Source organism: Podarcis liolepis, assembly GCF_965112155.1.
Source record: "Podarcis liolepis genome assembly, chromosome: 2".
Lineage (NCBI taxonomy): Eukaryota > Metazoa > Chordata > Lepidosauria > Squamata > Lacertidae > Podarcis > Podarcis liolepis.
This window is the reverse complement of record NC_139555.1, coordinates 83418208-83431767: the sequence shown is the minus strand read 5'-3', so window position 1 is coordinate 83431767 and position 13560 is coordinate 83418208. Positions and strand designations below refer to the sequence as shown.

The window sequence follows — 13560 nt, the reverse complement described above, 5'->3', positions numbered from 1 at the left end:
TAGAGGTCCGTTCTTAACCTGAAACCGTTCTTAACCTGAGGCAAACTTTCACTAATGGGGCCTCCTACTGCTGCCGTGCCACTGGCACACAATTTCCGTTCTCATCCTGGGGCAAAGTTCGTAACCCGAGGTACTACTTCTAGGTTAGCGGAGTTTGTAACCTGAAATGTTTGTAACCCGAAGTGTTTGTAACCTGAGGTACCACTGTATAAGGAAGTCATGTGGATTAATCTCTGGCTCCTTGATAGTTAACAAGTTTCTGACTATAAAAAGCCACCTCATCCTTTGCCATATAAGCCTGGCTTCATCTACTATGACTGCAAGGGGGTCTTTTCCAGTCCTGCAACATTTTTAGGTAAATCAATCCATTTTTCTCTTTTCTATTTATTTTTTTTAGAGTACATTGTTTCAAATATTAAGTCCATGCTTCTTGGCTCGACACCCATCTGATTAATAGTCTCTCTTCCCTTCTGCAAAAACCAAGCTGTACGTCACAGTCCTCTTTGCACAGTGCAGTGAGCAACATATAACCAAACAAATCCTCCCTGACATATTAAGCTTTCTCGGCCGCATCCAATATTTCCTCTAGTCTTCTTGGGACTGGCGTGGTCCTCCATTAAAGTCTCAAAGCATCAAGCGGCAAAACCTTCCTGCCCTCCAGTCATGGCTTCAGAATAGAACGTTCTTATAGTATTAATAAAAAAGGGGGCAGTGCAAGAAAGTACATTATTTTACTGCTTTCGTATTAGAACGCTGGGCTGAAATTGTGGCACTTTCACAGCTAAAAAGCTAGATCGGGGTAGCAAATGTGGCATCGTCCACTGTGCCATAAGAATTCCAGACATATCTGCGTTAGGCCTGGCATATATCAAAGTTCACATCTGAGCCTAGGAAGATATAAAGGCCGGCTCTATCGTTAGGCACAGGTCACCTCAGGCAGTAGATTCTGGGATGCAGGGGGCAGCAGTGCCAGTCACTCCTTCTAAGCCATTCTCCTGTTAGAGGACAACAAAAAATAAATGTGTGCATCATGTAGTGTGTCCTGTCCCCACCCCCAAGCTAGACAGATGCCCTCAATTACATGGAGGGTGCTGTCCCATCATAAATGTTGAAGTAAGAATCAATGGCTAACCTGTTCAGTTTCTATAGGGAGACACTGCATTGTCCTTTGCTCCATGCAGCAACTGCCTTGCGTTGGCACTGGGAGGTTCCTTCCCCCCTTCAGCTATCATATGTGGCATGGATTCCTGGCTGGCATCACCCAGAGCCATTTGCTCTGCAGGCTTCTTTTGGTAAGGTAGCTGCTTTCTACTCGTGGTCTGCTGGCCACAGTGGCAGGACATGAGCGCAACAGTTTCTCTCCCCACTGGTGTTTCCTAGCAATCAGTATTCAGGGGCACGCTGCCTGGTTACTCTCACAATCCCTGGTTACTATCAGCAGCAGCTTACTATCAGCAGCAGCGGTGGCATAATTGGTGTATGCCGAAAATCAGCTTCACTGCCTCTCCGATATTTTGCCACTGGAAGAACCATATTACAGTGGTACCTCGGGTTAATTCATTCTGGAGGTCCATTCTTAACCTGAAACTGTTCTTAACCTGAGGTACCACTTTAGCTAATGGGGCCTCCTGCTGCTGCCGTGCAATTTCTGTACTCATCCTGAAGCAAAGTTCTTAGCCCGAGGTACTACTTCCGGGTTAGCGGAGTCTGTAACCTGAACCGTCTGTAACCCAAGGTTACAGCAATAAAAGGTAAAAGTTAAATGACCCCAGGATGGTTAAGTCCAGTCAAAGGTGACTATGAGGTGTGGCACTAATCTCACTTTCAGGCCAAGGGAGCCAGCATTTGTCCACAGACAGGTTTCCGGGTCATGTGGCCAGCATGACTAAACCGCTTCTGGTGCAATGGAACACCGTGATGGAAACCAGAGCATACAGAAATGTCGTTTACCTTCCCTCCACAGCGCTACCTGTTTATCTATCTGCACTGGTGTGCTTTCGAACTGCTAGGTTGGAAGAAACTGGGACAGAGCAACAGGAACTCACCCTGTCATGGGGATTCGAACCACCGACCTACTGATCGGCAAGCCCAAGAGGCTCAGTGGTTTAGACCACATCGCCGCCAGTGTCCCAATTTACCTTTACCTATTACAGCAATACTTCCACACAGCAATAAAGGCAAATGCATATGGCTTCGCAGACACAAGCCAGTCCAACCTGTGTCTACAGGCCCACCATATTTAGCAATGCATACGTTCTTGCTCATACTTGATGTAAATACCATGCCCCCCACAGTGACTGCTTGCGCAGAATGGGAAGCAGCTCAAGTTTTTAAAAATTGGGAGGAGATGGAAGAACATACCCATTTTTACATCCACACTATGAAATTAGTTTCTTCAGCTTTAAAGAAAGTACAGTGGTACCTCGGGTTAAGAACTTAATTCGTTTTGGAGGTCTGTACTTAACCTGAAACTGTTCTTAACCTGAAGCACCACTTTAGCTAATGGGGCCTCCTGCTGCCGCCGTGCTGCCAGAGCACGATTTCTGTTCTCATCCTGAAGCAAAGTTCTTAACCCAAGGTAATATTTATGGGTTAGCGGAGTCTGTAACCTGAAGCATATGTAACCTGAAGCGTATGTAACCCGAGGTACCACTGTATAAGGAAACAGAATTGGGGGGTTGGAATTCATGCAACCTAAAGAACACTGGCACCAGATGGGAATTTTTGTCTCAATGCAAATAGCTACACCAGTGAGAGAGAGGATTCTTACATGTGATTTATATGAAATAGTTCTCAACCACCCTTCATCACAAAAATTTCAGGGCAACGTCATGATAATGGCTAGGGGGGATTAAACCTTTCAGGCCTGCCTGCAAGGTCCCAATCCTTCCCACCACAGTCCCCCACCACCACAGCTATTTGCATGGGGTGGGGGGGGCACATTACTGGTTAAATGCAAAAACAAACTTTCATTTATCCCCATCAGATTTCTACATAGCAACCTGGAGGCTCTCCTACCTAAAACATAGCAAAATCAAATATTCAGGACTTTGTATAGTCTCCATTTTCCCTATAACAGAAATGTACCACATACCAGGTGTTATTGCCCTTTGGTTCAGCTGTCCACAAAACACATGCCAAGTCCTTTGACAGAGCTAGGCACGCTTCAGATGCTTTTCGCATGCCAGATGGATGGCAGTGCAGGATAAGAAGCTGAAGAAAGCCTTTTTTAAAAAAGAAGACGAAGAAACGAACCTACTTTCTACAACCAGTGCACCTTTTACACTGACATTACAGACATGGGGAAAGAAGCGGGTCACCAGGGGTCCTTCATGAGATCAGATCACACACACCTATCGTCCAGTAATCCGGAATAACCGCCGATTATCAGCACCTGATTCTGTCCTCCGAGCACTAAAGCAGATTACAGCTGCCACTCCGAGCATAAACAGACAGCAACGAACCGAGAAACAAAGGAGAGGCGAGCGTGCCTTCGACGGAGTAACGGAGAAGGTGCCCGATTTCCTGGGGAACTTACAGAGGGATTTGGAGCCTTTCAGCCCGATACTAGAAGTCTTGCGAGTGCCACCGTGTCCAACGGGGGCTGGCTCCCTGAGGAGGATCCTAGCCGACGTGCCAAGCGACCGTGTGAATGCGCCAGAAGCGACATCGCTTCCTGGGCTGACACAGCAAAAACGTCCGCTCGCAGAGGGGACGCAAACCGGAGGATCGCTCGACCCATACATTACGCGTGGTCGGTCAGTCGGCGGAGGAGAGGGGGCTGCCTGGCCTAAAGAACGAGCGAGGAGGATAGGCGGGCCTGGGCATTTATTTTAGCCGGGGAAGCATCCTCCCTCCCTCGCCCGCCCGGCTGCCTTCGCTGCACTGGCCAGCATCCAAGTCAGGGATGCCTGTGCAAGGGCGCCCTTGGGCCACACCGGCTTGGCCCTCCGGAGTCCGACCCCCGCTGCCAACATCGTGACACAGCAGGGCCCTCTGCTCGTCGCACGGTCCCCGATGCGCCACCGGCCGGCGCCTGGGGGCGAGCCGCGCAGGAGGAGCACCGCACGCAAGCGATGCCGCAGCGCCTTCCTCCGGCTGCCCTCGCCTGCCTGCCTGCCTCGCATTCCACCGAGTCTGCTCACTCCATCGCAGCAGCAGTGAAGCGGCTGTCTTCTCCCCCCGCCGGCCTGTTAACCTCCCAGCCCCTCTCCCCACCGGCTTGCCCTCCTCCCTCTCCCCTTCCCCGGTCCCCAGCCGCTCTGCGATGCAAAACCCCCACCACCCCCACCTTGCGCCGCACCAGCTCGCTCGCCTCGCTGCACCTGCTTCTTCGGCTGCGCGGCGGGGGGGGGGGCGGGTTCCAACTCCGGGAATCGGCGCGCGCGCGCAGCGCCCCAGCACCACTACCACCTCGGCTCGGCCGGCCGGCGCCTTTGGCCACCACCCCCTTTCTTTTCTGTCGATTGAACCTTAAAGGCAAGGGCCGCGCGTGATTCCTCACCCTCCGACAGAAAAGGGGTTGGCTCAACGGAAGGCCCTTCCCCGCCTCCTCGCAACGACAAGGCAGGCCGAGGCCACCCAGGCGGCTTTGCGCTCGGCTTCGGAGCCGAGAGAGCTGCTCGCCCGCGCCAGACGAGGGACGGAGATGGCGAATAAAGGCGGCGAAGGATCGGCCCGCCGCGTTCTGCACTTACTGGATTCTTGGGATGCGACCCACAATTAGTGTAGAGTCGCGGAGAGATTCGCCTTTGGCTCAAATTAAGCGGCATTTTCACGCTGGCACCTTTGGGGATGCCTCCACGCCTCCCCATCCCGAGCAATGCTTTTCCCCTCATCCCTGTGCAAACGATAAAACGGAGCTAAAATTTGTTCATTTCGCGCCAAAAGGTGCTTTTTCCTTCTTCAAAAAACCCAGCCCCCCAAACGCAGTTGTTATATGGGGTTTATTAGAAGCATTTATGTGCTGCTGTTTTCCTGCGATGAAAAGTGATACAATATTATAATACAGTATAGGCTTGTGCAGTCCTATTTTTCCAGAAAAGGAGTTGCCAGAGCTCACCACGAGCTTCTCCCTTGTTCTCTTAGAGTGGCAATGACACCTACCTGAGAAGTGCCGGAGTTGATGTCCTGTGAGCTCTGGCTAAAAAAAAGAAAGCCCTGGGCTTGCGTATTTGTATAATACAGTAAAATATAATACAGACTTCTGTAAGGCGCCATGGGGTGCACTTTGGCACTTTTAGACCCTGGGTGCATTGCCACTGTAGATGGCAATGCACATTACTTCATATACATGGTCTCTTCCAGACAACCGTAAGAACAGAAGAAGGGCTGCTGGATGATGCCAACAGCCCATCTAGTTCAGCATCCTGTTTTCAAAGCAGCCAACCAGTTGCCTGTGGAAAACCCACAAGCAGGGTTCAAGCGCAATCTCCCCTCCTGTGGTTTCCTGGTATTCTGAAGCACTGTTACCTCCAACATGGGGTCTTAAGAACATAAGAAGAGTCCTGCTGGGTCAGGACAATGACCTCCCTACTCCAGCATCCTTTCTCACAGTGGCCAACCACACTGGATCCCCACCAACTGGTATTCTGAGGTATACCACCTCCAGTACTAGAGGTAGTACATAGCCATAATGACTAGTAGCCATTGATAGCCTTATCCACCATGAATTCATATTAACACCTTCAAAAAGTCATCCAGGTTGGTGGTCATCACTACATCTCGTGGAGAACAATTGCCATAATTCTAATTGTGAGCTGGCTGAAATAGTATCTCCTTTTGCCTGTCCTGGATCTTCCAAATTCAGCTTTTTTGGGTGGCCCTGGGTTCTAATACCCATCTACGGTACTTTCTCCATATCATGCATAATTGTACACATCTAAATAATGTCCCCACTACAGTACTCCCCTTTACTCTAAACTCAGTACTGCAAATATTGTACGCTTTCTTCACAAGAAAGTTGCCCCAGCTCCTTGGTTATTTTGATTGTCCTTTTATGTGCCTTTTCCAGTTCTACAATATCCTTTCCTGAGTTACAGTGACAAGAATTGTATACAGAGTTCCAAGTCCAGTTGCACTTTAGATATGCATTATTATATTGGCAGTTCTGTTTCCACTCCCTTTCCTGCCAGAATTACTTACGTTAACAAAATCTGCCTTGTTCACTGTGATGACCTTGTTGAATATGTAGGTGTGAGCTGGTCTCTTAGCTTTGTATTAACCCATGATAGATGTTGAATTCTTTGGCATTTCATAGATAAGTAATCTTTTTTTTTTAATAATTTTTTTATTAAGGGTTTTTTCTTATAACTACAGAAACAAAACATAACAATACAGTAAACATAACAAACAAACAATAACAAGTATAATTTCAAATCTTATTTTCTTAAACCTTACTTCCCCGACTTCCTCATGCTTCCCCTTTCTGTATTCCACTTTCTAATCAATTATTCAGCAAATCTTCTCATATTTTAACTTAGTTTGATCTTATTTTTCTCCTTATCTTAACCATTACCGCTAGCAACCATTTATTCACTAATCCAACATCATTTTAAGCTTCATTAATTTTGCAATATTTCTTTAAATAGTCCTTAAATTTTCTCCATTCTTCTTCCGCTGCTTCTCTTCCCTGGTTTCAGATTCTGCTCGTCATCTCTGCTAGGCCCATGTAGTCAATCACCTTCATCTGCCATTCTTCCAAGGTGGGTAGATCTTGCGTCTTCCAATACTTAGCGATGAGTATTCTTGCTGCCATAGATAAGTAATCTTGCCACGTAGCAACCAGTTTTGCTGGTTTTAATACTTTACCTTGCACAAAACCTCCACCCAGGTTTTAAATTTGTTTAATGATGCAGAATTGCCTAGGGAGGAGATGGGTTTGTGATGTCACTGATGTTAGCCAATATATACCTTCCTTGCTCAGATTTTCAAGCTACTCCACTATAAAAACATCTACCATCAAGCCCGGCTTTTCAAGATCTCATTTAGAAAGCATGAAAACCACCACCATCACTTTGAAAATGTCTTATCAGTCTTCACTGTATTGGGGCTGTTTGAAGTACCTGAAATAACCTTTGGAATGATTTATTAAAGATAATGCTAACAGCCAATAAAAGAAATCCATGGGTCAAGGTTTAACTGGGTCTTTAGAGAACTTTCCATAGTCGTTGATAAAATAATGTTTAAAGAATATAAGGATGGGTTCTTTGGACTTCCGGAGGCGGCGCGTTCAGCAATGGCGGTCCTCTTCAGCTGCTGAAGAGGGGCTCCGCGGAAAAGGGTCGTGCGCTGCGGCACAGCGACGACCCACCAAGAGAAACCACGGGTAGAGTGAGCCCGTGGCCGTGGGGTTCGGCGGGCACCCGAAGCGACCTCGGAAACGCAGAAGAGACCCCGTAAGGGGTCTTGGAACGTGGAGGGGGTAGCGGTGCTGTGAATCCATCGCTCTTTCCGCGGAAGTGAAGCCGCGCGGCTGCTGCTGATCGGCGCTGACCTTTCTTCTTTGAACAACAGAATTGAAACAACCTACTCGTGAGTAAGAAACCTGAGGCTTTATCTGAACTAAATTTGGCGAATTTTGGCTGAAAGCGGGAGACGCTAAAAAGGAAGTCAGTCTTCCGGCTCTGTTTAAAGTATCGAGCAAAGTCCCTTTAAAGCTGAAGTGCTGAAAGGAACTTAAAAGGAGTTGGAATTCACTCTGCAAATTCGGCTTTGATTGACTAAAAGTTAAAGAAAGGACATAACAGTTTTATAAGTGAGCTAAGTCTGTGATCCTCTTTCTATTCCCCTGTGGATTACAAAGTTTTGAAACCCTGCTCTCGGTCTGACCGGATACAAGTAACATCGGACTGCGGTAACTGTAGACAAAGTTATAAGTTACATTGGGCTACTTTGTAAGTTGGAAAAAGGAACTGTTGCACGCACCTTGGCAAAGAACTTTTATTCTCTGCAGTTTAAACTGAATGTGAGGGGTTCCCCCCCCCCTGCTTTGGATAATTTTTTTTTGTTGTGGGAACTTAATGGTGGAAATTTCCTATCCTTCTCCCTAATTTTTGGGGAGCTCCCCCTGCTGGATTGTGGAATTATTAGTCTCTGAGAACTGCTACTGGTCTTGGAATTTTTCTGTCTGGATGTTTACCTTTTTTGGGATTACTTTTCCCATGGGATTTACAATTTGACCTTGACACTGGGACAGCTGTGGAATGAGTGGTACAGCAAAAACAAGGGCTGCAAAGAAAGCAAAACAAACTGAACTTTTGCAATCAACTCTGCCTGTGCAGCTACGCAGATCATCTGTCCCAATTTTGACAGGTCTGCAGGAAGGACAATCTATACAGCCTACTCTCGGAGAGATGGCTGCTGGAGGGATAGACCCTGTCTCTAAAGAAATATTGGAGCAGTTGGCAGCACTGAATAAGAAAGCTGATGAACAAGCAGCTAGGTTTGATGAACAAGCTGCTAAATTTGACCAGGTGACAGCCTCAATTAATAAATTGACAGACCAAGTCACTAAAAATACACAGGCGATAGGTAACATTGAAAAGACTACAACAGAAAACCGAAAATTAGTTGACGAAGTAAACACAAAAGCAGACGAAAATAAAAAGAGGATAGAGGAATTAAGAGGGGAAGTCAGACCACTGAGTAGACAGGTTACTGAACAACAAGTGTACCTGTCCCTTGCAGAACTGAAAAATAGGGAAAATAACCTCAGAATTAGAAATATCCCAGAATCAGAAAAAGAGGATTTGATTGGATTTTTGACAACAGAAATATCCAAATTCTGGGGTCTGGCAGAAGAGAAAGACTTTAAAATTGTCACCGCTTTTAGATTAGGAAGAGTGGCTAAGAAGGATAAACCAAGAGATTGCCTGATCATTTTGAGATCTAGGCAAGAAAAAGAAAACATACTCGGCTTGCATTTTAAAAATTAATTGGTGATTCAGGGAAAAAAGGCAGAAATCTTCAGAGATATACCAAAACAGCTTTTGGATTTAAGAGCCACATATAAAGACCTAGCAAGCTTACTGAGAAACAACACAATCCCATACAGGTGGGAATTCCCTCAAGGACTATCTTTTACTTTGAAAGGGGTAAAGATAAGAATCAGAACAGCAGAGGAGCAAGAAAAGTTCCTAAACGATCACGGGGAGGACCTTCGGAAAGGAATAGCAGGCGTCTGGCCACCTCCTTCGTTTGGACTGAACCCGGTTCCACCTCCAGACAAAAACGACAAAGGAGACATCCCAGCAGGCCAATAACTAGTCCGAGATGTCTCTACAGCTTCTCAGTTGGAACATTAATGGCGCAAACTCTCCCGAAAAAAGGAAAAATATTTTTCATATTTTGAGAAAAGAACAATTAGACATTATTTGCCTTCAAGAAACACATGTGACTAGGCTCCATAGGAGAGTGTTAACCAACAAGAGACTAGGCCAAGAATTTATTTCATCAGATAAGGTTAAAAAAAGAGGAGTAGTGATTTATGCAAAGGAGACCCTAGTACCAAAATTGATTTTTAAAGATGAACAAGGAAGAATTCTGGCGATTGAAATTCAAGCACAAGGAGAAAAATTTTTGATTGTAGGAATTTATGCACCAAACGATGGGAAATCGGAATTCTATAAGAAGCTGCATGAGACAATGTTGGACTATATTGACTATACTAACATCATTTTGATGGGTGATATGAATGGAGTTGTCTCCACATACATGGATAAGTCACAAAATCAGAACTTGACCAAAGATGGCAGACTCCCAAAGACTTTCTTTGAACTTACAGACAATATGGATTTGATTGATATCTGGAGGACAAAGAACCCTCTAGGTAAAGAAGGAACATTCTTTTCTGAGGCCCATCTTTCGTGGACAAGAATCGACCAAATTTGGGTATCTAGAGCAGTGTTTCCCAAACGTCTTTGGGCAACGGCACACCTGCTTACCGGAAAAAAATCTCGCGGCACACCACATTAAAGCCCCGCCCCGTGACGTCAGCGCGCAGCGTCACGCGGGGGGGGGACGCACAAAAGTTAACCTTTTCTTCCCTTCCCCTTGCCGGGGTGGGAGGAGGCAGCAGAGCGAGGGCAGCTGAGGCGGCGGCGGCGATAGCGGGCGGAGGAGGAGCCGTCGCCGGGAGTTGCTGCTGCTGCTGTTGCTGCTGCTGCCCGGACATGCCGGCCTCCTCCTCCTCCGCTGTCGCGCGCGCTGCCCCGCCGCTCGGCACCACCACCGCGGAGCCGCCCCCGGCTCGACGCGGATCCTCGCCGCCGCCGCCGCCGCCTCTCGCCGCCCGACTCGCCCGCCTCCCTCCCACGGCACACCAGCCGGTGTCTCACGGCACAGTAGTGTGCCGCGGCACACCGGTTGGGAAACACTGATCTAGAGGACTGGCACCTAAGACAAAAAAAGTAGAGATCTGCCCTAAAACCTGCTCCGACCATAACGCTTTGAAAATAGACTTAAGACTTACACCAGCTGGATCCTTCAGATGGAGAATGAATGACTATTTGTTCAGAGATCAGGAGATTGTGAAGAAGGCCCAAAAAACGCTGAAAGATTATTTCGAAATAAATTTGAATACCTTGGTGGAAAAGAAAACAATCTGGGACGCAAGTAAAGCTGTTATGAGAGGGTTCCTGATACAGCAGAATTCTATCAAGAAAAAACTCTGGAATGGTAAAAAGGACAAGATTTTGGAGAAGATAAGAGACGGAGAGAAAAAGTTGAGATTAAACCCAAAATCAAAAGAAGTTTTAAGAGAAATAAAATTCCATCAAGCACAATATGCGAAACTGATAAATCAAGAAGTCGAATGGAAAATTAAACAGATGAAACAAAGATCGTTCGAATCTGCAAATAAATGTGGGAAGCTGCTGGCATGGCAGCTGAAAAAGAGACAAAAACTGAACTTTGTTACCAATCTGGAGGTTGAAGGAGAATGTATTCAGAAACCAGAAGATATCAGAAAGTGTTTCCAGAGATATTTTAAAAAACTGTTCACTCAAGGACCCCAAGTAGAGACTGAGATAAATAATTTTCTAAAAAGCTATGGCCTGCAAAAACTAACACAAGACAAGCAAACAGCCCTGAATTACAAAATAACACAACAGGAAATTGAAAGTGCCATTCAGAACATGCAATTAGGCAAATCCCCAGGCCCAGATGGACTTACCTCCAAATATTATAAGACATTGAAGGAATATTTGGTCCAGCCATTAATGGAGGTATGTAATCAAATCATGGAAGGGAAGGGGGCACCCGAATCGTGGAAAGAGGCATTCATCACCTTGATACCAAAACTGGAATCTGAAAAGACTCAACTTCGGAATTACCGCCCTATCTCACTCCTAAATGTGGATTACAAAATTTTTGCTGACATTTTGGCAAACAGATTGAAAAAAGTTTTAAATGAAGTAATTCATAAAGACCAAGCAGGCTTTCTCCCTGGCAGGCACCTGTCTGACAACACTAGGAATATCATTGATGTTTTGGAGTTATTACAGACAAATTTGAACACGAAAGCAGCTTTGATCTTTATAGACGCCGAGAAAGCCTTTGATAACATATCTTGGAAATTTATGAAGAAAAATTTGGAAGGGATGGGAGTGGGAAGGGCGTTCCAAAATGGTATTGAAGCAATTTATTCAGAGCAAAAAGCTAAATTGATAGTAAACAATGTGGTGACAGAGGAGTTTAAAATTGAAAAAGGGACACGACAGGGGTGCCCCTTATCACCCTTGTTATTTATTTCTGTCCTGGAGGTGTTGCTGAACATGATTAGGAAGGACCAGCAGGTGGAAGGAATACAGGTCGGAGAAAAACAATATAAACTGAAGGCCTTTGCAGACGATTTGGTTTTGACATTACAGGAGCCAGAAGCTAGCACAAAAAGAGCTTTAGAACTAATCTCTGAGTTTGGTCGGGTGGCGGGATTCAAGCTAAACAAACAAAAAACCAAGGTTTTGGCAAAAAACTTGACATCTTCAGAAATAGATGGGTTTCAGAAGGAAACAGAATTAAATGTGGTTACAAAAGTGAAATACCTGGGGGTCAACCTGACTGGGAGAAATTTGAATTTGTTCAAAGATAATTATGAAAAATGTTGGTCGGAAATTAAAAAGGACTTAGAAATTTGGTCAAGATTGAAACTTTCCTTGTCGGGAAGAATTGCAGCAGTTAAGATGAATGTATTGCCAAGAATGTTGTTTTTGTTTCAAACCCTTCAGATCGTGGACAGAGTGGAATGTTTTGGAAAGTGGCAGAGGGACATTGCGAAGTTTGTCTGGCAGGGCAAAAAGCCCCGAATAAAATTTAAAATATTAACAGATGCAAAGGAAAGAGGGGGGTTTGCCCTGCCGGACCTTAGACTGTATTATGAAGCTGCATCCTTCTGCTGGATGAAAGATTGGTTTTTGCTAGAAAACACTGATGTCCTAGATCTGGAAGGGTTTAACAATGCTTTTGGATGGCATGCATACCTGTGGTACGACAAGATAAAGCTTCATAAATTGTTTAAAAACCATATTGTCAGGAAAGCTCTATTTATTGTCTGGACTAAATATAAGGACTTACTTGAAAGTAAGACTCCGAGGTGGCTATCACCGACGGAGGCTAAGGCCATAAAACTACGTAACATGGAGAGTGGCTGGGTAAAATACTGCGAGATAATAGAAAGAGTTGGTGATACCTGGAGGTTGCAAAGTTTCGAAAAACTGAAAGGAAAGGTGCGAGATTGGTTTCATTATGCCCAAATTTCAGAGATCTTTAAAAAGGACAAAAAAATGGGTTTCCAGGTGGAAAAATCAAAATTAGAGACAGAATTACTTGAACCTAAGACGAAAGTGCTTTCAAGGATGTATAACTTGTTGCTTAAATGGAATACTCAAGATGAGACAGTTAAATCAGCTATGATAAAATGGGCACAAGATATTGGGTACAACATTATGTCTGAAGACTGGGAAAGGTTATGGACCACCGGTATGAAATTCACGGCATGTAGTGCCTTAAAAGAAAACATTATGAAAATGGTATACAGGTGGTACATGACCCCAGTCAAACTTGCAAAGATATATCATTTGTCTGACAATAAATGTTGGAAATGCAAGGAGGCTGAAGGAACATTCTTTCACCTCTGGTGGACATGCCCGAGGGTGAAGGCTTTCTGGGAAATGATTTACAATGAGTTGAAAAAGGTGTTTAAGTACACCTTTTATAAGAAACCAGAGGCCTTCCTCCTGGGCATTGTAGGCCAGAGAGTGCCAAAAAAAGATAGAACTTTCTTTTTATATGCAACTACAGCAGCAAGAATCCTTTTAGCTAAATACTGGAAGGCACAGGAGTTACCCACACTGGAAGAATGGCATTCGCAGCTGATAGACTACATGGAATTAGCTGAAATGACCGGCAGAATCCGAGATCTGGGAGAAGAGGCAGTGGAAGAGGACTGGAAAAAATTTAAGGACTATTTACAAAAACATTATAAGTTATATGAATGTTGAGAATTTGCTAAGTTTTCGGGGAAAAACATACTTCGGTATTGAGATTTGTAAATGATGAAAA

General features: G+C 45.3%; 1 protein-coding gene across 7 annotated transcripts in view; it reads right to left on the bottom strand.

Moving 5' to 3' along the window:
• ABHD6 (abhydrolase domain containing 6, acylglycerol lipase) overlaps window positions 1-13560 on the bottom strand; it is a 53575-nt gene that overhangs the window by 33164 nt on the left and 6851 nt on the right. The window contains exon 1 of one of the 7 annotated variants that reach the window (XM_083489408.1): window positions 4326-4512. The exons of 2 other annotated variants lie outside the window; for them this stretch is intronic. The gene's annotated coding sequence lies outside the window, so the exon portion shown is untranslated. Of the gene's footprint in view, window positions 1-3538; window positions 3830-4291; window positions 4513-13560 lie in introns of those variants that run through there. 4 more of the 7 variants (XM_083489407.1, XM_083489409.1, XM_083489412.1 and 1 more) reach the window with 4 other exon arrangements.